This window comes from Acomys minous (assembly GCF_964271855.1).
Source record: "Acomys minous genome assembly, chromosome: 1".
Taxonomy (NCBI): Eukaryota; Metazoa; Chordata; class Mammalia; order Rodentia; family Muridae; genus Acomys; species Acomys minous.
Genome location: NC_140483.1, coordinates 29,620,561 through 29,648,306, shown reverse-complemented (window position 1 = coordinate 29,648,306; position 27,746 = coordinate 29,620,561). Strand labels below are relative to the sequence as shown.

Sequence of the window (27,746 nt, the reverse complement as noted above, 5' to 3'; positions counted from 1 at the left end):
CGACCCTGTTCCTTCCAGTCCTACTTTACTTTGAAAAAAATACTTACACCTCATGCTGTTCAGGTGTTATTTCAGAAACACTCACATTCACTAAGCCACTTGTAATTCATCTCCCTTTGGCAATAAACCGTTTGCCAGTGAAAGGTTTTTAAATACAAATTGAACATTTCAGCCAGTTATATTACAGGAAGAAAAACAATTTTCAGTTTATGTATCTCAGACCCTTTGAAATGCATTTCTAGCCTTTGCTAAACAACTTGCTCTGTATCCCAGGGAATTCATATCACAGGAGAGGGTTGGGAGCGCAAAGGAACCTGAAACTACAGAGTATAAAATGAGTGGAAGTACTCCTAATAAATGGGAGTGACCTAGCACAGCAAGAGTTGTAACATGCTTAAAGAAAGTCTTCTGCGTGTGTGTGCGCATGCGTGTGTGTGAACAACATGTTACCCAAAAATATTCTTCATGCCTAAATCAGCGAATCAAAAAGACATGTAGCATGAGGAAATAATTTTTTTATTTTGTATCTTGTACACAGAAAAAAGCAATATACCAAAATTTCATGTGTTGTAGGTAGTGCAAAACTGAGTGAACTGTTCAATCTCTCCAATTCTCACCTAAATAATTTATAATTTATTATATTATATTAAAATATTAATATAACAATAAATTAATTATTAATTGTGATAATATTTAAATATTAATGTGGTATAATATTAATATATTAGTAATATGTTACTATCCAAGAGTTTTGCTAGCTATAAATAGTGAGCTCAATGCCTACCTCGTTGATACAGTTCTTGTGTACACAAGACACTCAGTAAATATCGCTTGTTTGTATGATCAGTGAATGAAAATACTTGGCTCTTTACATAGTTGATATGGTAGCTTTTATGCTGTGAGGAAAAGATATCCACATCGTGATTTCTGGTGATTACCACATAGCTCTTTGCTTAACATAAGATGAAAAGTTTGTGAGAATCAAAGCTGGGTTGGAAATGCTCTTACACACAGCTAACCAACACAGTAACATCCCTAAAGGTAGATCCATTTACTTTTAGAATTTTAAACAAAAGGTAATCTCCCAAGAGAAATTAGAAATGAAATAAAAACGTTTAATCAAGCATCAATTTTAGACAGGGAAAACATAATATTGAAAGAGATAAAATTGTAAAAGTAAATAGCTTTACTAATGTATAATTGACACTCACTAGGTCACATATATCTCAGGATGTAATCTGACAGGTTTTAGTGTGTGTGTGTGTGTGTGTGTGTGTGTGTGTGTGTGTGTGTGTAAAACAATCAACACAATCAAGGGACTGAGCATACCTGTCATCCACAAGCATCCTTTCACTCTCTCCGGTCTCTGCCCACTTTCTTTTCTTTTCAGTCATTAATCTTTTCCCATTAATACAGAACAGTTTGAATTTTTAAAAATTTCATATCTAAGCTTAATTCTAGGATTAAATTATCTGGTCTTCAACCCCAACAGAGACTTGAAAAGGAATAAAACTTAATTACCTGAGTGAACCAGAAGTGCAAGTTAGCAGCTTCCAAAATGAAAAAACAAAAGATGACAGAGATAGTTTAATGCCAGAACAGTCACCCAAAACTCTCTATAACACTGGACTATCATCTTCAGCCTTCTGGCCCAATATCTGACAGGCATATTTGTGAGGCAGGAACTATTGAGGACTTTCTCACCCTGTCATGACAGAGTTTGGCCGTTGACTTTGCCTTCATCCAAGCTTGCCCTAGGTAGATGTTTTAAGTTAGTAGAGATGAGATATGATAGATATTGATTTTCATTCAGAATTTTAGACTCATCAAGATAGGAAAGATGTTTACTTCAAGTTTGCAGAATACAAATAGCCAAATCACTATGAATATAGCATTTATATAATTCCTGATTGTTTTGCAGTTCTTTCTGCTGTATGTAGTTTATTTTATTTATGTGTAATAATATAAATGTATATGTTAAGAAGAAATATAATTAAAAAACTAAAGATTTTCATATCTATAGTATTACAAAGCATGTGCTCCCTTATTTTTCTTTTCTCATTCAGTGTGAGAAGATATATGTTTATTATTTCAAGATATATAGTTACCATCATATTTATGTGCTGAATACAATTCTCTTGTAGAGCTGTAACAGGCTATCTGTTTCCTCTTGATGGTCTTTCTTTTTTAAAATATGTTTTATTAATTTATTCATATTACATCCCAATTGTTATCCCATCCCTTGTATCCTCCCATTCCTCCTCCCTCCCATTTTGCCCTTACTTCCCTCCCCTATGACTGGGACTGAAGGGGACCTCCTCCCTGTATATGCTCATAGGGTATCAAGTCTCTTCTTGGTAGCCTGCTATCCTTCCTCTGAGTGCCACCAGGCCTCCCCATGCAGGGGATGTGGTCAAATATGGGACACCAGCATTCGCGTGAAAGCTAGTCCCCACTCTCCACTCAACTGTGGAGAACGTCCTGTCCATTGGCTAGATCTGGGTAGAGGTTCGAAGTTGACTGCACATATTGTCCTTGGCTGGTGCCATAGTTTGAGCCAAATGGTTATATACTCACTTGATGGGCTTTCTTAGTTTGTGGACTTTAGTCTGTTTTCCAGTTTGGGCTATTCAGAACAAAGCTGTTGAGAATACTTGTACACAGCTCTTTATGAATCTATGCTTTCATTTTGATGGAGGAATGGAATGGCCAGTCAATGTGCTACATGGATACTTAATTTTCAGAACCAGATAATGACCTTCTAAAATTCTTGCTCCAGTGTGTATTTCTACCATCAGCATCACTTACCCTGCACCCTCGCCAGCCTTTGTTCCAGGCAGACTAAAATGGTCTTGATGGTAGATGTAATGACATTGTTTTTATTTGCATTTCTTTAATGCCTAATAGTTCTTGGCATATTTTTGTTGCTTATTTAACAAACAGGTATCCTTAGTAGAGTGTTATACAAATCTCTTTTCATTTTTTATTGTATAATTTGCTTTTTTATATTGAGTTTAAGCATTCCTTATAGTGAATGTAAGTTATACATGAGATTTGTGGCTTCCAAATACTTTTCCCAGGCTGTGGTTCATCTTTTCATGGTCTTAGAGGCATGTTTCAAAGAACAGAAATATTTCATTCTAATGAAATACAATTTATCGTCTTTTTGGGTTCTGCTTTATAAATCATGCCTTTAATAATCTAATAAATCTTTGCCTAAACCAAGGTCACAAAGATCTGTCCATTTTTTTTTCCTACAAAAAGTTCAATGGTTTTAGAATTTCTTTTAGGGCTATGATTCTTTTTGAATTAAAGCATATGGTGTAACTTGTGGATTGTAACCACCCTCTGTGTTTGCATTCCCAAGAGTGACAGCATGAGTGTTTCAACATTATAACTTCTATACAGAGCTGTATAGTCTCTTTGGAAAATCAGTTATCTACATGTATGGAGATTCATCTTTTTGTACTATATTCTAAAATCAAATATAAGTTGACAAGCATTTTTTTGTACTTCAATTTTTTAAAATACTGTGCAGAATTGGTACTTTAAAAAGTGTTTTAGAATTGGCCATATCAGCAGCTTACAGGAAAGACACCAATTTCTTAAATGACACAAGTCACTCAAATTCCTCAAATGTAGATAATGTCAATCGCCTTAGAATTCAGTAGATACAAATACACTGAACTTATAGTTAAAAACTTCACCAGGACTTCTTGGTAGAAGCGTACACAGTTCTCTTCTTCAGAGTTAGTTGAGTTTTTTTGGATCTGTGGGTTTACATTTTCAACAGTTTTTCAAATGTCCATCACTTATTCAAGTGCTAATTTTTGTGGCCTTCTGTTTTTAGATACATCTATATTTAGTTGATTGAAGTAGCGCCACACTCATTGATGCTGTTCTTCTTACTTGTTCCCCCCTTTGTCTGGAGTAGGTTCTAGTCCTCGGTATTCAAATTCATTTGTCTTCCCTTTTGCAATTCAACGTATTTTTGTATTTTACTTTTTTTTTTGTCTCAGGCATTTTTGTTTTCATCACTAGAAATTTGATTTGGTCTTAAAAACTCTCTTTTATGTTTCTACATAACTTTTTCAACATATGGAGTACAGTTACAGTACAGTTACAATAACTGTTTTTATATCCTTGTCTGCTAATTCAAACATCTGTGTCAGGCCTGTGTTGATTTCAATACACTGCCATTCTCTCCTTATTATTGATTGTGTTGTCCTACTTGCTTGTATGCACTGTAACTTTTGATTGGGTGCCAGACACTGTGAATTTGAGGCTTTGGGGCACTGGATATTTTTATATTCCTATAAATATTCTGGAGCTTTCTTTGGGGGATGCAGTTAAGTTAGCCAAAAAGAGTTGGATCTTTTTTGTATATCACTTCTAAAAGTGTTTTACATAGAAGAAGAATATTATTTGGCCTAGTATTAACTATTTCACACACCCACACTACTGGGGCAAGACTCTGCTGAGGATTCTTCCCAATTCACTGAGAAACTGGTGTTGTCCGGCTGTGGTAAGAGCCCACCTGATCTGACAAGAGCTTCAGGTTCTATTACTGCTAAACATCCCAGGAAGCTCTTTCCCAAGCGTTGACAATTTCTGATCTCAGTGCTCTTCTAAATTCTCATGGGAGACACTCTGGAAATTCCTCCACTTATTTCTCTCTGCAGATCTCTGTTCTTTAGTTCTCTGTCTTGTGAATCTAACCTGGACTCTCAGTATTATTTCTCTAGCACAGACTCTCTGGGACCTTATTTGTATCTCTCCGCTGTTTGTTAGAGTCTGGCACCTTACAGAAGTAGGAAATATGCAGCTAGAAAGATTGCCAAGTGGTTAAGAATTCATACTGCAAACGCAGGTTTGGTTCCCAGAACCCACAGCAGGCACCCCACAACAGCCTATAGCTCCATTGCCAGGAACTCTGGAGACCAGGAACTTCTTGCCCCTGCAGGCACTAGCAGTCACATATATACGCACACCCGGAATATCTGCGTGTCAGGATCAAAAACAAAACACAAACAAACAAACAAACAAAAACTGTTAGCAGTTGTCTCTCACAATTCATTGATAAAGCAGTGTAAGGCCAGATAACAGGTGTGTAGCTCTTGCCTCTTTTATTTTAGGACCTATTTCTCCTTCTTCAATCTTTTGCCTCCATTAAGAGAAATAACTATTTAGAGCTGTCTGGCACAATTTTTATCTAGCTATATTCACACCTCCAACTCTTGCATGTACATCATGTCCGTCTTCAAGCCTATTGACCTAGGAATAAGACATTCAGTGGTTAGACTTTGCCCTGAGTGCAGCCTATGGCTTCTCTTCGGGGATTGTTGAACTGCCTTTTCTTTCCTTTCCCCCCATGAAACAGACACAATCAAGTTTTGCTAAGCCTCTTGCTGCTTTCTGTCTTGGAATATTTGTAGGTTAGATGAGACAGTTGATTGGCAGCTTGGCTTCTTTCTAAATGTATCTTTTACAGACAAAACTTCTATCATTGCTAGGCATAAAGAATAGAAATTGGGCACATTTTTTTATTTTCTAATCACTGTCTAAGTGGACTTAGGTTTGCTCAGGTAATCAATCTGGCACCAGGGATTAAGCCCAGGGCCTTACACACTCTAGCAAATATTTTGCAGTTAAATTGCTTTTTCCACCTTCCACATTGTTTAAAAACAAATGTTTAACAATGTTTCTCATTGTTTAAAAAGCAAAACTAAGTTTCACTGTGTATCCCAGAGTGCCATTGAGCTTGAATGGATCCTCTTGTCTTTGCATTCTGATTGCTAGTAATACAAGTGTGCACCACCATAGCAGCTTCTTCATGGACATAATTTTTAAAGTACCTGCCCTCACCATGTAAATAGTTTTATGATGGAAGAAGACAATGAGCGAGGAATAAAGAGAAATGTTGTCGTTCTCAAGTACACTGTGAAAGAGAATTAACGAATCCAGTTAAATGATAGCAGGAAAAAGCAAGGCATCTTCCATTAGGGCTCTCCTGACAAATGTATCATTTACTGCATCATGTGGTCTAAAATGTGAATGATTGTTTTGATTCCCCCTTCTTCAGCACTTGTCCCTTGACACTATTCTCAGCCAATCACTCCATCACTAAAACAGCTGGTACTAATAACATGCTGGCAACAAAGTCACATGTTTGTTTTTATTTTAGTTGATTTTTATTAATTCTTTTTAAAATGCTACTTTGCAAATATGACATTTAAATTTCCTGTTGTCACCCTAACAAAGACCACAAATATACCCTAATATCTCTCTCTCTCTCTCTCTCTCTTTCTTCTTCTTCTTCTTCTTCTTCTTCTTCTTCTTCTTCTTCTTCTTTTTCTTCTTCCTCCCCTACTCTCTCTCTCTCTCTCATAGTTCTATGATCCAGATCTTTAAAGTCTATTTTGGTTGAACTAAAGTGAAGGTGACCGTGGTTCTCTGTTGGAGTTGATAGGATGAACTTGCTTCTTTGTCTTTCTCTCCTTTTGGAGATTGTTTCTGTCTGCTCTTGAGTTCAGAGTTGCTGTCCATGTCCTCAAAGTCAGCAGTATAACAGCTTCAAACTGTTTTCTCTGTTCTCAGTTTTTTATCTGTTTGAGAAATTACTTCTGTTTCAGGTTCCCCTGCTTTCCTTCCTATAACAGTATCCTTGATTACACTGTGCCTGCTTGAATAATTCAGAATGAATTTCTATCCCATTGTGTTTAAGCTATCATACCTTCAAAGGCTGATATACAAGCTTTGTTTTGACATAAGATAACATTCCCTAGCCCTAGGAATGTAGGTTTAGGTCAATGCTACTAGACATGGTATTTGGAGAAACGGCAGATATACTCAAGGGTATACTGGATTTATATAATTGATATAATATTTATATAATAAACAAATATATATGTAGTACAATAGCTTCTTCACCACTTTTCTTATTATCTTCCTTGGTGCCTCACAGAATCAATCCCAAGCCTTCCAAAATGATAAAATCTATACCACATCCTATAAGGTGAATAATTCATATATCTCAACGGGTTTTATAAATAGTCACTCTATTAGCTCTGGCTCCCTGGAGATATTTCTGTATTAGAAAATAGTTGCTTAATACATATTCATCTACTAGTTTTTTCACTATCTCCTATCTTCCTCTAACTTTACTTCCTCCTTACCTAGCTTTCATTTCTTGGGCAAATATTTACTATTCCTTTAGCAAGCATACTTAACTACTTTGTCCACCCATTATTTTCTATACTTAACATTAATTTAACTTATAAAACATAAAATTAAGCACAATTGCTTACTCCTACCTTCATCCTGATGATGGACACAAAAACAGAGCACATAGGCATGCTAATTGACCTCATTTCATATTTTATTATTGTTCATTGACTGGTTTCATTTTTCACTGGGAAAAAAGTAAAGATGCCAGGTGAAGTGAGCCTTTGTAACCTGCCCACTGTGTCTCATATAGCTGTAAATATGCTAGAGATTTAACTGCCTCTCAAATTGCTTTGATGCGTGGGTTTGGCTGGCTGCTCCTTCTCCATCTTGATTGATTCTCCCCATCATGCTATCTTTAAGTATTGTTGGTCCCTAAGGATTTATTCACTGCATTTTCATTTTCTTTCTAATCCATCGCTGACCATATACAATGCAACATTGGCTTTATATATTACACTGTATTTAAATTCTATGTCTGCTAATGACTCACAAATCAATATATCTAACTATAGTTATTTATAATACCCAAATCAATATTCTCAATTATTTGGATATCTTTACCTGCATATCTACTGGCCATCTCAAACAAAAGCTTTTGAAAATGACTAGCTTCCGAGGTCCTGAAAATTCCATTCAGGCTGTCATCAATAGTTTTAACGAGATAAGCATCTTCAGAACTACAATACCAAGCAGCCATGAATAGGTGCCAGCTTGTGCAATAGTGGTGTAGCTTTTATGGGATCGCCAGATGTTCTCTGCTTGGATCCCACACTCAATTTGCAGGAGGGCGTTCATGCCTGGTACTGTAAACACAGGCGAAAACCCATGACATGGAGGTCAGAGGTCCTAGAGTAGAACTTACTGCTGTTGTTTGGCTAATTTGACTTGGACGCAGTTGCCTTTACATATTTATGTTTGGGCCTGTAGATAATTGATACTCTCAGCCTTGATCAGAGAAGCTGCTCTTTCTAGGGAAGAGAGGTGAATGCAGACACTTACAGCTTCTCGAGGGAATGAGAGTGAGAGAGGGTTGAGAGCTCAGTCCTAACGGGGACATTTAGATTCCTTCCGGTACAGCTCAGAAAACATTACAGATAGGAATGAAAGAATACAGGAGATGGAAAATAGGGAGAAGGAATATTTTTTTCAACAAGAAATCTCTACAGAGGAAGTGGCAGGGGACTGTCTGTCGGAATATAGTTATATTGTCTGCTCCTCCACTCAGAACTAGCCCTGTGTCTGTCCTGTCCACACTTAGAACTTTGTCTTCATGAGCAGCTCGGTCATAGAGAGGAGCCTTACAACTTCTTGAATCCCACATCTTGACAATGCTGTCTAAAGAGCCTAAGATCAGCTGCTGTCTGTGGATAGGAGACTGATGCACTGACAGCCTCACTCACTGCACTGACTCACACAGACAGCCTGATGTGAGGTGAGGGGCAGAGACACTAAAAGAACCAGTTTGGGATCCCACAGTCTAAATGCCTACCTGTGTTTCCAGGTAAAAAACATTTACAAAGGGGAGAATAGGAAATACAATTAAACACTTTATTTCCTGTTAGAGTTGCCTTAAGACCACCACGCTCAACATCCCACAATTTTTAACTGTGCAATTCCAAGACGCACTGCAGATTTCTTCAGCATCTGACCAAAGTACTGGGAAAATTGCTTCAGTGTGGCCAGAGAGTGTCACCACGTACTTTCTTGTTATTCCCAGTCGCTCTGTTTTCTGCTTCTTCCTTGGTCGATTTGTGGGTTCGTCCATTTCATCTTTTTCATCTGTAGTCCAGATCTTTAGCATCTTATCCCAGAAGCCACTGCAAAATTTAGTTCCACACTTCCAGCATGCCCTCTGCAGCAGTACAGGGCTTTCACTTTGTCCCTCTACGTTCCCATAAGAAAATAGCCTGATCCATTGGGGCACTTGGTAGAAAGCCGGAAACACTGTATTTTTTCACTCAAGCCACATCTTTCACAATGTCTGTATGACACAGTTGTCATTGTTGACTAAACTAAATTTTGCAGTGGCTCCTTCCAACTACTAGATCGGAAGAGTCTTATCCTAAGTATCAGACAGGATCCATTCTTCCGCCCCTTTCATTGAGCTGATCCAATCATCACGGAACATGCATTGCTCTGTCTGGGGATTTGGTGTATTTTTCCATGTTTTAGAGTTCCACAACCTCTTCCCATTACATGTTCTCCAGTTCTTTGTGTTTGACAAAGAACATTCAAAGAAACCGGCTCTTCATACGGAAATCAAACTCGACATGTTTGTGGAGCTCAGTTTTGCTTTCAGGGAATTTATTGATGATATTACTCAGGCCAGCATCTTAAGAGGTGGAAGAGATCGAGAAAGGAACATCATGTACTGCATATTTCATGTTCTTGGTATAAAAATGTGCCTGGAGTTGTGCCATGGCAGAAAGTACACATGAGACTTCTCCACAGAAGAAAAACGCATGCATTGATAACCAAGTGGCTCTACAGTACACAAGTGTGCCACAAGCACAGTGGAAGCCAGGCTTCAGATTTCTTCCTCTGGCTTCCTCAGACCATAATACAGGGTTCCGTTTCCACAGGCACCCAGCCTGCATACAACAACTATTATCTATCTACATCTGTAATCGGTTCAGAAGAATGGGAAAAGAGCTATCTTGAGTCTAATTTTTAAAAGGGTATCCTTAAGCCAGATACTGTGGGAGAAGAAATATTAATGTAATCTTCTAAGCATGTCACTGCCACTGTGACCATGATCTCACAGCAGCAAAGGTTCCTTCTCTAGACCTGTACAGACTGAGTCTGTCATCAGTCAGTCATGGGGCAAGGACCCTCCTTGCTGGACTATTGGCTACTGCTGGATTCTGGGAGAGAGACAGTCATTGTCTTCAGTTACTGAGTTCACACGCACACACACACACACACACACACACACACACACACAAACACACACACACACACACACACACACACACATCACCAGCCTCCTATGGAGAGTTCCAAATCCATGCTCACACAGACAGCCTTGGTTAAACTCAGTGGATCACAAAACAAAACAGAAAGGTGTAAATGTGGGAAGGGGGCCTATAAGGAAGGAGTGGGGGAACTGGCAGGGATGAGAAAGTGAAAGAGCCATCAAGCCCTTAGAACAAAGGCTCTTGTAGAGGTGATTAACTGGAGAGATGGAAGACTCAGAGCAAATAGGTTATCCATTTTGATGGTCATCAATATTGATACTAACTCTCAAGACCTAAATAGTTAACACTGTGGGCCCAAAATAAAGATTGTATCTAGAAAAAGCAAAGGAGCCTAAAAACGATGTTTGCCACATATGGGCATGCACATATAGAGGCACAAATATTTGTGTCATGAATATGCAGATGTATGTATTTATAAACATAATTATGTGAACTGGAGGCTTATTTTCATTTTTCAGTCTATTCAGTCAGTAAGTGGAAGCCTTGACTGAGATCGTATCTGTGCTGGTAAACAAAATAGACTCAACATAAGCAGACTGACACATTTCAAAGAGCTGTATTTTTATAAGGGATTTCTTTCAACCCTAAAATAGATTCATGCTTTGCCTGCATTACAGCTTTGTCTGGAAACAGGCCTAATCCCTATGATTTGTGATAAGTAAACATTTTGTCCCATCATAACCATGTTGTGAAGAAGAATAAGTAGTGTACATGGTTGGCAGAGAAGACACATGTTGAATGTAGCAATTCTTCCAGCTAAACTCCTTGATTCTTCTCTCCCTCAGTCACCTCTCATTCTTAGTATTTAGGCAGTGGAGGGTTTCTACATTTACACCTAGTTGGCAGTCTTTTCTCTCTCTTTCTCTCTCTCCCTTCCTTCCTTCCTTCTTTCGTTCATTTGTTCATTCATTCCTTCCTTGTCCCCTTCTTTGGACTTCCAGATTGATTATTACTTTTATTTGTGTGTGTGTGTGTGTGTGTGTGTGTGTGTGTGTGTGTGTGTGTGTCTGTGTGTCTGTGTGTGTGTGTGTCTGTCTGTCTGTCTGTCTCTGTGATACATACACACACATATATATATACACATATATATACACACACAGAGATATACACACATGTATGTGCATGGGTGCCCACAGAGACCAGAAGAAGGCATTGGATCCCTTGGAGTTACTAGTGGTTGTAAGCTGCCTGAGTGAGTGCTGGGATTCAATTTAGGTTCTCTGCAAGAACAGGAAGTACTCCTAATGCATCTAATCCATCTCTCCAGCTCCGCAGAGATACATTCTAGAAGGCAACTACATAGAATGGCTTAAAGCCCTTTCTTAGAGTGGAGAGCAGCATAAAGCCTTTTTAAAAATAATATTTTAGCAGTATCATAAGTATGCTATTTTGAAAAAAATAGTTTTTTCAAAACATTTTAAGTTCATCCCTAGGATGTTGTTCAGTTTCTCTTCTACCTTTGCTTTAAGGATGGGATTGGAGTATTTTTCTTTAAATTATATAAATTTCCAAAATCTTTCACCTGAAAATTGTTTTTTAGTTGAGGTCAGTTCAATTGCTTTCCACCAAAGAATTCTTACTCAGATGTGGGCACACACACCCCATTTCTCACTAACATCTCTTGTGGATCCCCAAGAAGCCAGAGGGCTTGGGGTGGTTTTTTTGAGGCCCCCGTGCTCCTGTGTTGTCATCATGTCTTGGCTACCACTCGGCTTGTTGTTTTGATGGAAGTGACCCAGCTGTCCATCACATGGTTTTCCTACACTGTCCCTCCCCCTGGAGAGTGTACGCTTCTTTTTTCACAGTCACCATTTGAGTTCCTGCAGACTACCACTGAGTCCTTCATGTGCATCCTCCTATAGAACACAGATCTGTCAAAGATGGATGTCTTCATGTGTGTCCTCACCACCAAACCACATGCTCATCAAGACACAGGCTTGTTCTTTTTAATATTTCCAGTGCCTCATGCAGCCCCTCACACTCAAAACCATGTTTTGTGAACCAAAGTAGACATTTCTGGATCATAAAATGGTTAAATGATATACTACACCATTTATTTTAGCTTTACTCAGGAGATAGCCCATGTGTGAGCCATGCTTTATAGAACTTCTACTCCAAATATTGCCTTGAAACAGCTAAAATGCAATTCTTGCTCATTAATATCTATGGAGACTATCTTATTAAGTATTTCAGGCTGGGGGTGGGGCTCGGTTATCAACCTGATCTTGTTTGACCAGCTATGAACAAGCAATAACATCAATATATCTTTCTTTTTAATACATTTAATTAAATAACTAATTAATTTGTGTGTGTACATGCATATCTTGACCCATGTATGGAGGACAGAGGAGAACTTGTGGGAATCAGTTTTAGTTTTCCATTACATGGGTCCTACGAGTCAACACTGCATATTATACAGTAGGAATGTAATAAATCAATTGTGTTTAATGTATTTAGAAGGTGTAATTAATAATTACTTGGAAGTATATGCCAGGTAAATTTTAAAATTACCAAGAAGCCGGCATAATTAGATCATTATTCAGTGTAGTTTTGTTTTGTTTGTTTCACTTCGAGGACTATCTCTGCTCTCCTTTCTCCCATAACTCAAAAATACCCCTTTCTTTTTACATATCCTCCACTGGGCACCCTATTTAATATCACAACTCCCCACCTTTTCTAGTCCTCTCATCTGATGCTTCCTTACTTTATTGCTCCATAACGCCAATGAGCTTCTACAAGACTATAGCAACAACAACAACAACAAGAGAACACTCTCTCCCTTTCTAACAGGGATATTTGTCAGTTTTATTCGTGAGATGGCTCATAAATAAAGAGCGGCTCTTGGCACATTGTAGGTGTTCAATAAATATTTGTCAATGGCTAACTGAAATGTGCATCTTGATTCCTGTTTCCAAGCAGTTTACCTGAGCGTGACCGCAGAAGTAGATTCTTGGTTTTCAAAGAAAATTCTTTATCAGAGAAGGAGATGAAAGAGAATTGATGTGCACACTGCATGAAGTTTTAATGTGCATGCTGTCTCCACGTGCTCAGAGTGTTGGTGGGTTTGCCTTCTTACCCGGTAACTTCCCTACTAGATGAGATGAATCCTGCGGGAGTTATGTGGGTTCTGGACCTCGGCCTCACTTTTGCCTTATGTAGAATCGAGGTCTTCTCACTTTTTAAGTTGCTTGATGAAGAGGTTGAGAGTCAAGGCCCGGTCTCTCGCCACGCATGAGGAAGTCTTCTCCTTTTCCGTAGTCCTTCCCCTCCACACGGGTAGGAAAGCCCGCCCAAAGGCCCAGATCCACCTTCATCTGAATGGAGTCTGGAATTCACTCCTTCGTTTATGATGTGTAACAATGGAAGTGGGAGATATAAAGTTTGCAGCTATTATGTAATCAAAAACATTTGTGTGTTCCCCACGCAGGAGGAGGCAAGGAGGGAAGGAGAAGAAAAGGGGGGGAAAATCCCACAATTGGAAGTGTAGGGCCTGTGCGGAGAGCAGGAAGTTGAAACTCATCCAGCTGTCACATAAAAACAAAAGAGAAATGCTTTATGAATTCAATCACTATTAAATGTTCTGCATGTCCATTCCCACGTTATTTGCCAATATATATTGGTTTTCGAATGCCAGCATTTTTTAAGAGCAGCAGAAATATTTGCTTTTAAGATAAAGATTGTTTCATTTTTGAAGGCCATAAAACCAAAAACCCATGTGGTAAAAAGAAAAAAAAAGCTATCCTCACCCTCACCTTCAAGCATTCTTTACTGAAACTGAAGAGGCTTTTTCCTGCTGTCTGCTCTGCAAGGGCAGTTTCCAGGTGAAGGGACATCCCTGCTAGTGCCGAGCTCGGCCCGTGGATGTAACTTAGGAATAAAGTGTCCAGTGTCCAGTGCTGCGGACCAGGTGGACAGGCCTTCAAAGCCTTAGGCTGACAGCCCTCGGGGTTGCCCACGCATGACTTAAGGAGAGGCTCTGTCCCTTTTGGCAAATGGAGTGATGGAAAATGGGGGAAGTGCAAGTTGTCATGAATATTTTTCTCCGGTACCTTCTCTGTCTGAACAGGAAAACCACAAATAGAATGTAGTCACCGCATCCGTGAATCTTAGTGCTGTAGGACGTTGGGACTAGAAAATACCAAAGAAAGCAAAGACACAACTTTGCTTTTCAGATTGTTAAATTAGTGTGTGTTCAGGGGGTAATGTGTGTGTGTGTGTATATATGGTGTGTGTTATGTGTGTTGTGTGTGTGTCTCTATGGTGTGTGTATGCTGATATGTACATGTGTGTCATGTGTGTACTCTTGTATGTGTGCACATGTGGTGTGTGTGCACATGTATGCTACGTGTGTGTGTTTGCAAATGTGATGTGTATGTGTGTATATATGGTGTGTGTGTCATGTGTGTGAATACACACAATTTGTACATGCATGTGTGTGTTTCTGTGTGTTTGGGGTATATCTATTTGTGTGTGTATGTGGTATGTGTGTGCATGTATGTGTGCTGTATGTGTTTGTATGTGTGTGCAAAAACAGGTTTGTACATTGATATGTGTGTGCACAAGCATTTATGCATATGAACTGTGGGTGTGTATACATGGTGTGTATGTGTGCATGTATGTGTTTCTGTGTGTTTGTGTGTGTGTCAGTGTGTGTATGTGTATGTGCATGGCTATATATCCACATGTATGTATGTGTGTGTTTCTGTGTGTGTGTGTCTGTGGTATGTGTATGTGCATGTTTATGTGTGTGGTGTGTACCTATGCCTGTATGTGTCATGCATATGTGTATACATGTATGTGTGAGTGTGCATTTCTGTGTCTTTGGTGTGTGTGTGACCATGTGCATGTTGTATGTGGGGGGGGGGTGTTTGTGTGGTGTGTGAACACATGTATATGTGTATGTTGTGTATGTTGTGTATGTTTTGTGTGTTCATGTGTTTTTGTGTATGTGGTGTGTGTGTGTGCGTGTGTGTATGCATGTGGTGTGACTTTTCCAGGCCACATGTCTCTTTAGCCTCTGAGCCAAGCTTCACACCTACTTACTGGACTAGTTCTTGAACAGGAGCCACACTTGGAGATATTCTGATCATAATTTAGTCATTTTTCCTCTTTGGTTATCTAGGAAAGACCCTGTTGTGTCCCTTGAGGTTTTCCAAGATTGTTCTATGGGATGTAAGGAGGAAATATGCACACCACTCTTCAATCTATTTTGTTCGTTTCTTGAGAACATGATTCATGTGCTCTGTGTCCACACACACATAAATCTGATCCCCTGTGGATACAGATGCTCTTGGTGGATTCTTAAAAGGTATCAAAATTCTGATGTACGTTTCTCGCAGGACAGGTCCAAATTCCTCTTGATGATGTCTATGCTCCCACAATTAAGGCTTTAACGGCTTTTTTTGTTGGCTTTACTCATTCGCTCCACCCTCAACTCACTCTTTAGCTAGTTCTGCCTTAGCTCCCTAGCCAACAACTTTTCCCTCCAATCAAGATTGCCTTCCAAGAAGGATAGTTTTGATACTCCCTGTCACCTGATACTGTCCTTGGTCTCCATTTGCCACATTCTTGTTTCTTCATTTTTCCAGGTCCCAGTAAATCACACCTAAACAAGTTCCCCTTGGCTTTACATTTTTCCTTCTAAACATCTCAAATTCTTGATATTTTGCTTTTCTTTTACTGTTTCTATTTATTACACTTGAGATAAGTATAAAAGTATGCCAATCAACTTCATCCCTTTAACATGTGTTAACATTATGTAACATAATTACATAATTATGTAATTTTAAAGAATGGCGAGATGAGCATTCGTGTATACACCATGACGCTTGAGAGACAGAATGTTATAGGTGGTTATGATCGGGGTGGAGAGGTGGCTCTGAGGTTAAAAGTTTGTTCTGTTAGGAGTTTGGTTTCCAGCATCAACATGGAGCAACTCACAGCAGCCTGGCACTCAAGCTCCAGGGGATCTGACACTCCTGTCTGACTTCCAAGGACATTACACTCATGTGCACAAAAACCACATATAGCCGCATATACATATAATTGGACATAAAGGCAAATGTTAGAAACAGAAATAGAAAACCGTCTATCTTATTAAAGCTATTCTGGCTATGTCTGCCTTCTTTATTATTGCTCCATTGATTTCATCATCATTTTATCACCCGTGCTATATGCTGTAGCTATGGAAAAAAATGTCTACCTAAAGTTCATGTGTTAAAGGCTTAGTCCCCAGACCAATGCTATTTAGACATTGTTGGGGCCTTTAGCAGGTAGGGCCCAGTGAGAACTCCTTAGGCTGCTTTGTAGAGCACACCCTGGGTCTTCTCTCTTCTCCTTTCTTTCTTTGTTTCCTAACTTATGACATGATCAGTTTGGTTTACTCTGCTCTAGGCATCACCACTAGGCATCCCTACCCAGGCCCCAAAGTAGTGTATCTCCCCGGTCTTGGACTGGGGACTCTAGAAATATGACTCCAGTAGATGTTTACATTTGTTATTGTTGAAGCTTATAGATATGACATCACGTGTACACGAGCACATGAAACTTTGTCTTCTGCTTGGTGTCCACAGTTATTTCTAACATTTGTGTTTTCTGTGCATTTCTTGTCTCCTCCTCTGGTGTATGAAAATGTCTGTTCACACATGTGTCTGTCTCTTATATAGATGGCTGCAGGGAGCAGATGAAGTTCCAGCTTTTTTATTATCTGTCATTTCTTCAGCCCCCATTGCCCCAGTCAGGTCAATGCCAAGGCTATGCAAGCCACAATAGTTAATTCTTTCCTGATTCGTGTATATGAGTGCTCACACAGTCAACTCTGAAATTTTTATTTGTGTCCTCATTTTCATTGTATATTACTGTTCACAAGATTCTAATTTTAATGTATTCCAATTTATTTATATTTATGTTTATATTTTTAATGTTGTTTAAGACATTTTTTTCTGCCAGACGAGGTGGCACAGACCTGTAATCCCAGCACTCGGGGAGGCAGAGGCATGTGGATCTCTGTGAGTTTGAGGTCAGCCTGGTCTACAGAGACAGTCCAGAACAGCTCCTGGGCTACACAGACAAACCCTGTCTCAAAAAACAAAACAAAACAACAGAAACGAAAAACAAAACAAAAACTTTTTTTTCCATTATTGAGATCTTGTATTCTTCCTAATTTTAATTGTAAAATCGCCTTTTATATCTATATGGGTTGAGTGTGGCTGTATAGTATTAAGTGGAATCTTACTTACCTTTTTGTATCAAAGGCCAAATGAGCCAATACCATTTCTTGAAAAGCCTCATCTCCCTCACCCAGTCTGTATTGAAGGTGCTTGTAACACACCAGGTTTCTATATGTAAACAAGTTTATTTGGACACTCCTACTACAGAGGCCCAGGCTCTGTGTTTATCTCTTTAACCAGACATGATCATGTAATTATTACAACTTTTATATTAGGGAAATCCATCTGGAAGGAGGATGTGGTTCTTAAGAACATTCAGTCTGTAATAACTACATGAAACATGCTGAATATCTTCCCTCTTTTCTCATCCATGAAAAGGTTTTATTAATTTATTTTTTTGTGGGACAGAAACTATTTTTTAAATGTTTGATAGAATTTATTCACAAAATGCTTTTACCCCACTGGTTCATTTGCAGGATGGACATAACCGCATTATGACTCTTTCACCACAGATGATTGCTCGGGATGTATATTTCTTATGTCACTTTTGTTGTTATATTTTTTCTAATAATGTGAATATCTTACCTAAATCTTCATAGTAATTGGCATATTGCTTTAAATGATGTACTCTCTATCCTTTTACCTAATATGATTGTCCGCATAACAATTTCCTCCTGTGTTCTTTTTTTTCTATCATATTTGTATGAGTGCTTTTTTTCCGCATGCAAGTGCACCACATGCATAACTGATGCCCACATAGGACAAATGAGAGCATTGGATGCCCTGGAAGTGGACTTGCAGATAGTTGGGAGCAGCAATGTGGGTGCTGGGAACCGCACATGTGTCCTCTTGCAAGACCAGCTGAATGATCCTCCCAGCTCCCGCTCTTCATTTTAAATTACTATTTAATTATGCCTTCTTGGTTTTTTCTCTTTAGCTGATTGTCTCAAAAGTGGGCCAATTTTATTAGACTTTAGGATGACACCGTGCGGGCCCTGTTGGTCCTCTGTGTGCCATGCGCACCTATGCTTGGCCTCTTGCTCTCCAGGCGCTGCCATTCAACAGCGTATTTCATCTTATGCTGTCACTGTCCTTCAGCAAAGACCCGTATAAACGGATGTGAGGCTTGGTTTGCTGTTTGGGGTGTTGAAGGGCCAGGAACAGACAAAGGGTTTTTTTTTTCTTTTACATTCTCTTCTTGATGTTAGCCGAGTGACTATCGGACATGTAGGAGGAAGCTGGCTTTAGATACCAGAGGGTAGTATGCAAGTGTAAAACCACTCCCAGCATCAGAAGGGGCTGGAGGCAATGCATGTACATCCTTGGTGGTTCTGGTCACAGTTGCTTCACTTGCTATCAGGGTTTTCCTACTTGCTCCCTTAGCTTCTCTGCCTTAATCACTGCTCTGTTGTTGTGAAGAGACAAAGCAACTCTTCTAAAAGAAAGCATTTGCTCACAGTTCCAGAGGGTTAGTCCATTATCATGATGGTGGGGAGCATGGCGGCGTGCAGGCATCGTGTGTGGAACAGTTGCTGAGAGCTACGTCCTGATCCATAAGCAGAGGGAGAGGGACAGAGAGAGAGAAAGAGAGACAGAGACAGAGACAGAGACAGAGACAGAGACAGAGAGACACAGAGACAGACAGAGACAGAGAAAAACAGAGAGACAGAGACAGAAAAGGGAGACAGAGCGAGACAGACAGACAGACACACAGACACACAGACAGACAGAGACACTCTGTGTCTAGTGTGGGCTTTTGAAACCTCAAAGCCTTCTCCCCATGACACACTTTCTCCAAAGAGGCTACACCTCTTAATTCTTCTAATTTTTTCCAATAGTGCCACCCCTGGTAACTAAGCATTCAAACACATGAGTCTCCTGGAGGGCGTTCTCATTCAAACCACACAGCCAAGTGTGCATGCTTCCTGTGCAAGATAAACAGCATTCCTCCTGGGTTAAATAGTTTAAGGTGGCTGAGTGTAAGTGAAGGAAAACAAGAATAAGGAGTGGTGAAAATGCAATGATTCCTTGAAATAAATGTTCTTGACTATGAAAAAATTTCGCAGAAGTAGAAAGCTATCTGCCATTTCTATGATAATGTATACATTTATTTATAAATCATTTTTACCTAACAAAGCTTCAGTTGATCTTTTAAAAGCCCAGATATCAGTACAAATGAGGTAGGACCTGTGTTCTGGGCAATCCAAACTTAGAAAGGAGTGTGCCTTAAGACTGTTGCTCAGGAAGCCATTGGCCTGACTGAAGACAGCCTCACTAATGAAGCAACTGAGAATGGATTTTAAAAGCATTCCATTGAATTCCTGTGATACACGGGGTGTCTTGAAAAAAATTGTCTTGAGCCTAAAGAGGCAAGTTGCCTCCATTGGCATACCTCTCTGAGAGTCTTCGGTTTTCCTTACACTGATTTCCCGTTTAGGACCCCAGATACAGTCCACAGCTTTCATTTATCTCATCACTTGTGAGACACTTACCTGCACGTGCTATTGAAATTAAGTGAAGGCATATCTTCATTTTGAAACCCATGAAAGCTGGTATTAAAGACAAAATAAATACACTTCAGGGAAGATAGCATTTTTCACAACAGATGTGAGAGCAAAGAAACTGCTGACATGTTTATTAGCAGTGGATAAACTGAACGTTTCAGTTTGGCCCAGCACCCAGAAAATGCAGATGTGAGTCCAGATGCAAATCTCTGGAGCTTGCAAAATAAAATTTGTATTGGATATTTCACAAGACCTCTGGTACTCCCTACATGAGAAGAAGTACCCTTGAGAGTCACCTAACTCAGAATATTTTGGCAGTTTTTTCCCCTAAGCTTTATTTAGTAAGAGCCAAAATGTATTGAGGGTTGGGGGTAAGACATAGAAAAAGGTAAGGAAAAAGGGATGACAGGGAGAAAAGAAAGAAAGAGGAAAAGAAGGGAAGGAGGGAGGAAGGAATGATGGATGGACCAGCAGAAGGAAGGAAGGAGAAAGAATAGAAAAGACAAAACAGAAGCAAGAAGCTTACTAAACTATATTTGACCTTCAAATTTGGGATTTAAAATGTTTACCTGGCTTAGAATACAAATGTCTGTGTTATCTCTCTGTATCCCCGGGACATTTTTGTTAGTTGTGAATACAATGAGCAATTTTGACTCTTGCAAATATTGCTTAACACATGAAGTTGCAGTGTGATTACTCGACTGTTTTCTCCCTAGTGGAAAATATTATCTAAAGTCTCAGCAAGTCTCTGCCTTCTTAATGAGGGAGCAAACCTTAATAAGAAAGTTGGACTCAGTGCAGTGACTCATGCTCTTAATAATGTTTATTTAAAGTAAAAAATACATTAGTGATTACTCAAAAACTGAGAATTTGCCATTTTGCATTCTCTGCCAGTCTATGCGGTCAATTAGATTATTAAGGGTTCTTCCCATTTCATCAGTAAGATGTTTTGTTTTGTTTGATTTATATTATTACGTTTATTTATGTTTCTATTTGTGCATTTGTTTTTTGAGACAGGGTCTCATTATGTGGATCAAACTGGCCTCAAACTCACAGAGCTCTGCATTCCTTTGCCTCCTGAGTACTAGGATTAAAGTTGTGTCTATTTGGTTTTGTTTTTTGAGACAGGACCATGGCATCGAATTTACAATCTTGTATGCTGTGATTAGAGACATCTTCATCATTAATTTAAAAAAGAAAACACTATTACTGTTACTATTGTTCAAAGACATGTCAATATGACTTCACTGTTTTACGTTACAGTAACAGTAGCTGACATTTTTGTCACTTCAGTATGCTACACACAAAGATAACAAAAGTAATGACCCTGCTGTTAATCTCAGTATTACATTCAGTTTATAGATAAAATAAAAGCTTGGAAAACTTAAGTTACTTCTAGTAATGGTTACAAAACTGGGTTTGGAAAGAAGATCCAGTGGATAAAGGTCTGCCACACAAGTGAGAAGGTCTTGAGTTTGTGTCTCCAGTACCCATGAAAAAAGCTGAGCAAGCTTCAGGCTGCTTGGAATCCCAGCATTTGTGTGGCAAAGGTAGGGCACCTGTGGGGCAAGCTGGCCAGCAAGCAAGCTGTAAATCTATGTTTAAGGCAAGGCTGTGCTTCCACAAAGGAAGATACTGACGGTCAACTTCAGTTCTGCATTAGCACACCCACACACATACAACCACAAATACAAACAACACACACACATCTTAAAATTAATTTTTAAAGGTTTATTTATTTTTATTTTATATGTATTGGTGGTTTGCCTGCATGTGAGTCTGGGCACCGTGAGCATACAATGCTGATGGTGCCAGAAGAGGCCATCCAACCCCTTGGAACTAGAGTAAGCTTGTTGTTAGTAGCCATGCAAGTAGTGAGGCTAAAACCTGGGTTCTCTGGAAGAGCAGCCAGTGATCTTTACTACCAAGCCATCTCTCCTGCCCCTTTAAATTCATTTTAACTGGGAGAAAACATCATCGAAAAATTTTTAAATCTTTTTTGCAATGTTGAGATTATTTTTTTAAACTGGTTTAGAAACCTAAAAGATCTTAATTTCCCAGTCTGACAAATCATAAACTGACTTGATGGCTGATCACTGCTACTCTCTCTTCTGTGCCAGGAAAAGGTACACCTGGGCTCAGATGCTCAAGTAAGTACCTGTTGGAGCCACCATGATTCCAATACCCAAAGGGGATCGGAAGTCAGAGCGGCAAGCCTGGGTGGAAACAGCAATTAGTACAAAGAAAATAGGCATTTTAAATAATGGATTTATGTCTGAACAAACAACAGTAGACAAATGAAAGTGTTATTCAAAATTTGGAGATGCAGTCCACAGGGCCCCTTCCAGTCTAGCCTCTAGCTCACTTCATTTCATAGGCTTAAGACTTCATAATCTTCATCTGAAAATATCCGTGCTAAAAAGCCACCAGTATGGATGAAATGTGAGACATCATGTTGAATTAATGCACATGTGTACATGTTTCTTGTACAAGAGCCACGCATAAATATGTTTGAAGGAATGTTAGAAAACACAACATTTAAAATACGTATTTCTATGGGCCAAATGCAGTATTTCAACAATTTTTATTATGACCAAATACCATGTTTGTGAAAGTGTCCATATGTTTTATTATACTTAACTCATCTTTTTTGAGAGGCATCCAAGAAAACTACTTTAATTCATTTCACAATCACACTCTATTTAAGACCCCAAACCACGTTACCCTCTTTGGTCATTTGCCTCACTCACCAGGAGTGCTTCTAAATGTTTGTGACAGCTGCTAACATACAAATCCACTCTCAAAGTGAAGCTTTGCACCGCTGACCAGATACCAAATAATGTGCTAGAGGCCCCCGCGGCAACATGCAAGGAGCGCTTCCCAAAATACTTTTGGACCAAGAAGCAGCAGCATCACTGGAATAAATATGTTGCCTCTGAAGGCAACATTTTCCCCACATGTATGCGGGGAATGATTTTCTTCGAGCATGCTAAGTGTTGGAAAAGATGCCGTTCAACTTCTAACTGGAACTTAGAACTTAGACACATTTGCAGATACTGTGGGTTCTAAGTTTCAAAAATCCTTTGAGTGTGCAATGGGGTTCTTTCAAGAGTCCTTGTATCATGACTGCCAGGCAGTTGCCTACAGTGCACCAACCTGGGCACAGTGCTTCTAAGCATGCACCCTGTGACCAAGAATGTAACTTTTAAACATATCTTTTCTTCCCTTAAGCCACTTTGATGCAGCTTAAGATTGTGTTTGGGCTCAACTATAGGCGTTAAACATTTCTGTACGACTTTCAGCCACTAATTCTTCTGGAGTAACTCATGGTCCCTCTCAGATCCAGAGTTGAAATGTCTCCATACGCCCAGGAATATAGCCTGATGGATTCGTCTGGGCTTGATGTTTTGGTGAAGGAAGCATGATTCCGTGGATGCAGGGGAGTAGGTACGAAGAGGACCTAGCTTGGAGATCTCTTCCAAGATGTGTAAGGAAGCAAATAAGCCTTACCATAGCATACATTTGAGCCGTGTGTGTGTGTGTGTGTGTGTGTGTGTGTGTGTGTGTGTGTGTGAGATGCAAATGTATGCATGTCTCTACACATGCTTACAGAGGTTAAAGGAGGAGGTCAGGTGTCCTGCGATACCATTATCCACCTTATTTTCTAGAATCTCTACTGAATCTGAAATTTGCTGCTTATTCTGGGCTGACTGTCTCTGCCCCTCCAAGTTACAACATGTGCGGCAACAGCTGGATTTTATTATTAATATTTTTTTAAACACGGGTGCTGAGGATTGGAACTTGCATTCCTCTGCTTACACAGCAGGCCCTCTTAGCACTGTGCCCCAGCACTTTCCCAATAATGGGCTTTCTAGTCCTGTTCATTGGCAGATGCCCTTGAGAGGTTTTCTGTTTTGTTGCTTTTTAGCTTTCTGCCTCTTAAGCTTCCTCGGCGGGATTAGAAAGGGCTGTTTAGCTCTAAGGCAAGTGAGGAAAAAAGAGTCATCATCTCCGGGGTTTGTTTTTCATGATGTGGGTTTTGATATGAGAATCAAAGAGAGAGGGGCAAGATGCTGCAAATGAAAAGGAGCAGATAAACTCATCTAACACTACAAATGAGAGGCCGCAGCAGAGATAAATTGTCTTAGTGGGTCAGAGCCTGAGGCTGGGATGCGGGATTTGATGGCCCCGAGCATAAACCCAGCCTTCAAGTGATTATCTAAGGCTCTGAACAAGTCTTACCACCTGAATCTCCTTCTGTAACCTGCTCCTATTAGTGGGCCCTCTGCATCGCCAACACACTGACTGAGCTCAGGCCTGAAGCACTTAACACAGCGCTCGCTCTGGCGTAAGGCTGCTGTTAAATTTTTAGTTTTCTCTTCTGGCAACAGATGTTTGTAGCTGTTTCAACAGTTTGACCCTACATCTCTAATAAGTTGCCAAGAGAGAATTTTCCATCTCTGCCCCTTTGAACCACACCCTGCTTTAATCATGAACCAGATTTCAACACCACCTCTGAAAGGTCACCACCCACTACAGATTTCTCCATGTCGTTTTAAATTTCATTGCATTAAAAGCAATCCATCAGCCAATCGGGTACTTAGTGCCGCCTACTAAGATACTATATTGTTATAGGATCTTACTTTAATCATAAAGAGGAAAGATGTGATTGAGAAATCCAGGGAGTGAAGGCATTTATAATATCCTTGATAACTTCAAGACAGCACTGTACAAGGGAGGGGAAGCTCATACTTTTATAAAACCATTTTTCCAAAGGCTACAGTATTACCAAAATGCCAGTATTACCCAAGACCTCCAAGCAAGCCTGCCTCCCTAGCTCAGCCCACCCTGCCTCTCCCCCTCACCAATTTCTCTTATGAATTACTTTCAGTGATGAAATAGTTGTCTTAAAGTTCTTATTCTAACACATAATTATATTACTTTATTCATATTTCAGCTTTACTTGTGAAACATACCACACCCAGCTTGTAATGTAATTAACCCAGAACATTGGAAACTAACTTTGGGTAGGTCTTGTAGATTTAGTTATTTACCAGCTATGTGTTTCTTGTGCAACGGTGGGAAAAAAAAGAACTAAAGTCATCTTTTTATGTTTGTTTGTTTGTTTGTTTGTTTGTTTGTTTCGAGATCGGGTTATTACTCCGTATAGCATTGACTATCCTGGATTCCATTTGTAGACCAGCTTGGCCTTAAACTCACAGCAGTCTCCCTGCCTCTGCCTCCCTGAGTGTTGGGATCAAAGGTGTGTGCCACTGTGTCCAGCCTAAATTCATCTTAAGTTCAGGAGGAGGAGGAGAAGGAGGAGAAAGAGAAGAAGGAAGAAGAGGAGGAGGAGGAGAAAAGAAAGAAAGACCAGGAGGCTGGCTAGCTGGAGATAGTTCACTTGGTAAAGTACTTGTTTTTGCAAGCATGGGGACTTAAATTCAGTCCTCAGAACTTGCACTCAAACAAACAAACAACAGCAGCAGCAAAGTCGACTTGTAATTAAAGCCCAGAGCATGGAGATTGACAGATCTTTGGACAATGTTATACAGCTAGCTTTTAGTTTACTTCTTTTAAAATTGCAAGGTAGTTGGATCCTGAGGAATGTACTTAAGGTTATCCGGTGTCCTCCAAATTCACACACACACACACACACACACACACACACACACACACACACACACACACCAAAACCTCTGGAATACAATGTAGGCAGGCCTAATAAGGAAGTTTATAACACTAACTGCCTACATTCAAAGTTCAGAGAGAACTCAAATAAGTTTTTTTTTTTTTTTAAATTTTAAGACTGTGGAAAAATGTGAACAAACTAAATTGAGAGCAAATTAGAGGAAGAAATAACTAAAGCCAGGGCAGAAATTGATGCAACAGAAACAACAAAACCAATACAAATAATCAGTGAAGTAAAAAATTGGTTCATTAAAAAGACAGATACTATGGATAAACCCTCAGCCAACTAAACAGAAAGAAAGAGCATACCCAGTTTAATGAAATTGGTTATTTGGTTGGACATTATGATAGATACCAAAGAAATTTAGAGATTATAAAGGCATACCATAAAAACACGTATTCCATTACATTGAAAAAAAATTTAAAAAGATATTCTGGTTTCATTTGATCCACCCAACTTAAACCAAGATGGGATAAGTCATTTAAACAGACCTGTACCATGTAATGAGGTGATAGAAATAATAAATCTCTCGCAGTTATAAAAAGGCCAGAAGCAGAAGATGGAGTCACTAAAGAATTCTACCAATGATTTAGGAAAGAGTAAAAATCAGTGTTTCTTAAGTTATTCCACAAAAGAGGAAATACTGCCTCCTCTCTTTAAAAAAGCCTGATTTGCTCTAATAACCGAAAAGAAACTATGGACCAATATAGGTAGATATTGAAATTCTCAACAAAATACTTACAGATTAAATACAGGAAAGCATCAAAAAAGATTATTCACCATGGGCAGATTAACTTTATCCCATAAACTCAAGGATAGTTCAACCTATGTAAATCAATAAACGTATTAAATCATATACAGAAGTCACATGGTCATCACAGTGAATGCTAAAAAAAAAAAAAAAAAAAGGACAAAACACAACAGCCTTTCATGATAAAATCCTGGAGAATCTAGGTAGACAGGAGACATATTTCAAAATAATGAAAGTAGAATGTCACAAGGTCACAACAAAAGTCATGTAAATGGAGAGAACTTGAAGCATTCTCATTAAAGTCAGTAGCAAGATAAGGATGTCTACCTTTTTTACTCTTATTCCATACACACGCTTACAAAAGGAAACAGGAAAATAAAATAGTAAAAGAAAAAGTCAAGGTATCCTATTCTCAGGCGATATAATTCCAAATATAAAAGACACCACCTGAAAACTCCCACAGCTGATAAACACAGTCAGCAAATATTCAGGTGACGAATGTATATACAAAATTAGTTTTTATATGCCAAGTTCAAAAATGCTGAAAAAAAATTAGGGAGGACATCCCATTCACAATAGCCTCAAAGAAAATATAATGCCACAGAGTAAACTATAATGAAGAAAGTGAAAGAAGACCTCCACAGTGGAAACTTGAAAAAGACACCAGAAGATGGAAAGACGTCTTGTGCTCACTATTTAAACAATTAATATTTCCCCTGGGTCTCAGGCTTGGTAATATAGATGTCATTTAGCGCTGAAGCACTGTTAAAGTAGCAGGTGAAGAGAAGTTGTGGTTTGGATGTAAGACACCGAGACAGAGATGGATATGAGCTGTAGGCTCCCTCCCCACAGAGCCAGAAGGTGCTTTGCAAGCTGTCAGGGCCTGGAGAAAAGTCATCAAAGACCTACCCTGGCAGGGCCTGCCAGAAACAGCCATGCTTACCGGGAGTGGTACAGCTGCTCTGTAGGTTACTGGCTGCATCCTGATTGGATCTGAGGCTCACTCCACAGGAAGGAATTCATGCTGGAGATTGTAAACAGGGGCCCTAGGAAGGAGAGGGGTAGATGCTGCTATTGTTTTACCAAATGGACAAGGTGTCAAACTGACTTGTTGGAAGGAAGCTGGAGATTAACTCCAAGAGGAGTTAGGGAGAGGAAGGATCAAAACGTTTGGTGTTTTACACAAATACGTGCGTAAAAATCCTCAAAAGAAAAAAAAAAAAAAACCACACCATTATATTGGAAAATAAGACATCAGAATGACACAGGAAAATCTGATTATAAAAACTAAGTGGAGATTGCACTTGTTTGGAAGATGTTAATTTTAAATTGTGTTTCACATTGAACTATGTGTCAAAAATTACTGAGACTTCAAACCTGGGCGAATTATCTTCTTTGATGAGTGTGAGGCTTGTGATTTCACAG

General features: G+C 39.3%; 1 protein-coding gene and 1 pseudogene across 2 annotated transcripts in view; one reads left to right on the top strand and one right to left on the bottom strand.

Annotated features, from left to right (window-relative positions):
* LOC311597475 (uncharacterized protein) overlaps nucleotides 1-27,746 on the top strand; it is a gene marked incomplete at its 3' end in the record, with an annotated part of 321,153 nt that overhangs the window by 75,816 nt on the left and 217,591 nt on the right. The window lies entirely within an intron of this gene.
* On the bottom strand, nucleotides 8,374-9,647 carry LOC311596798 (ribosome biogenesis protein WDR12-like; annotated as a pseudogene). The gene has a single exon. The product of its transcript is annotated as a ribosome biogenesis protein WDR12-like (transcript).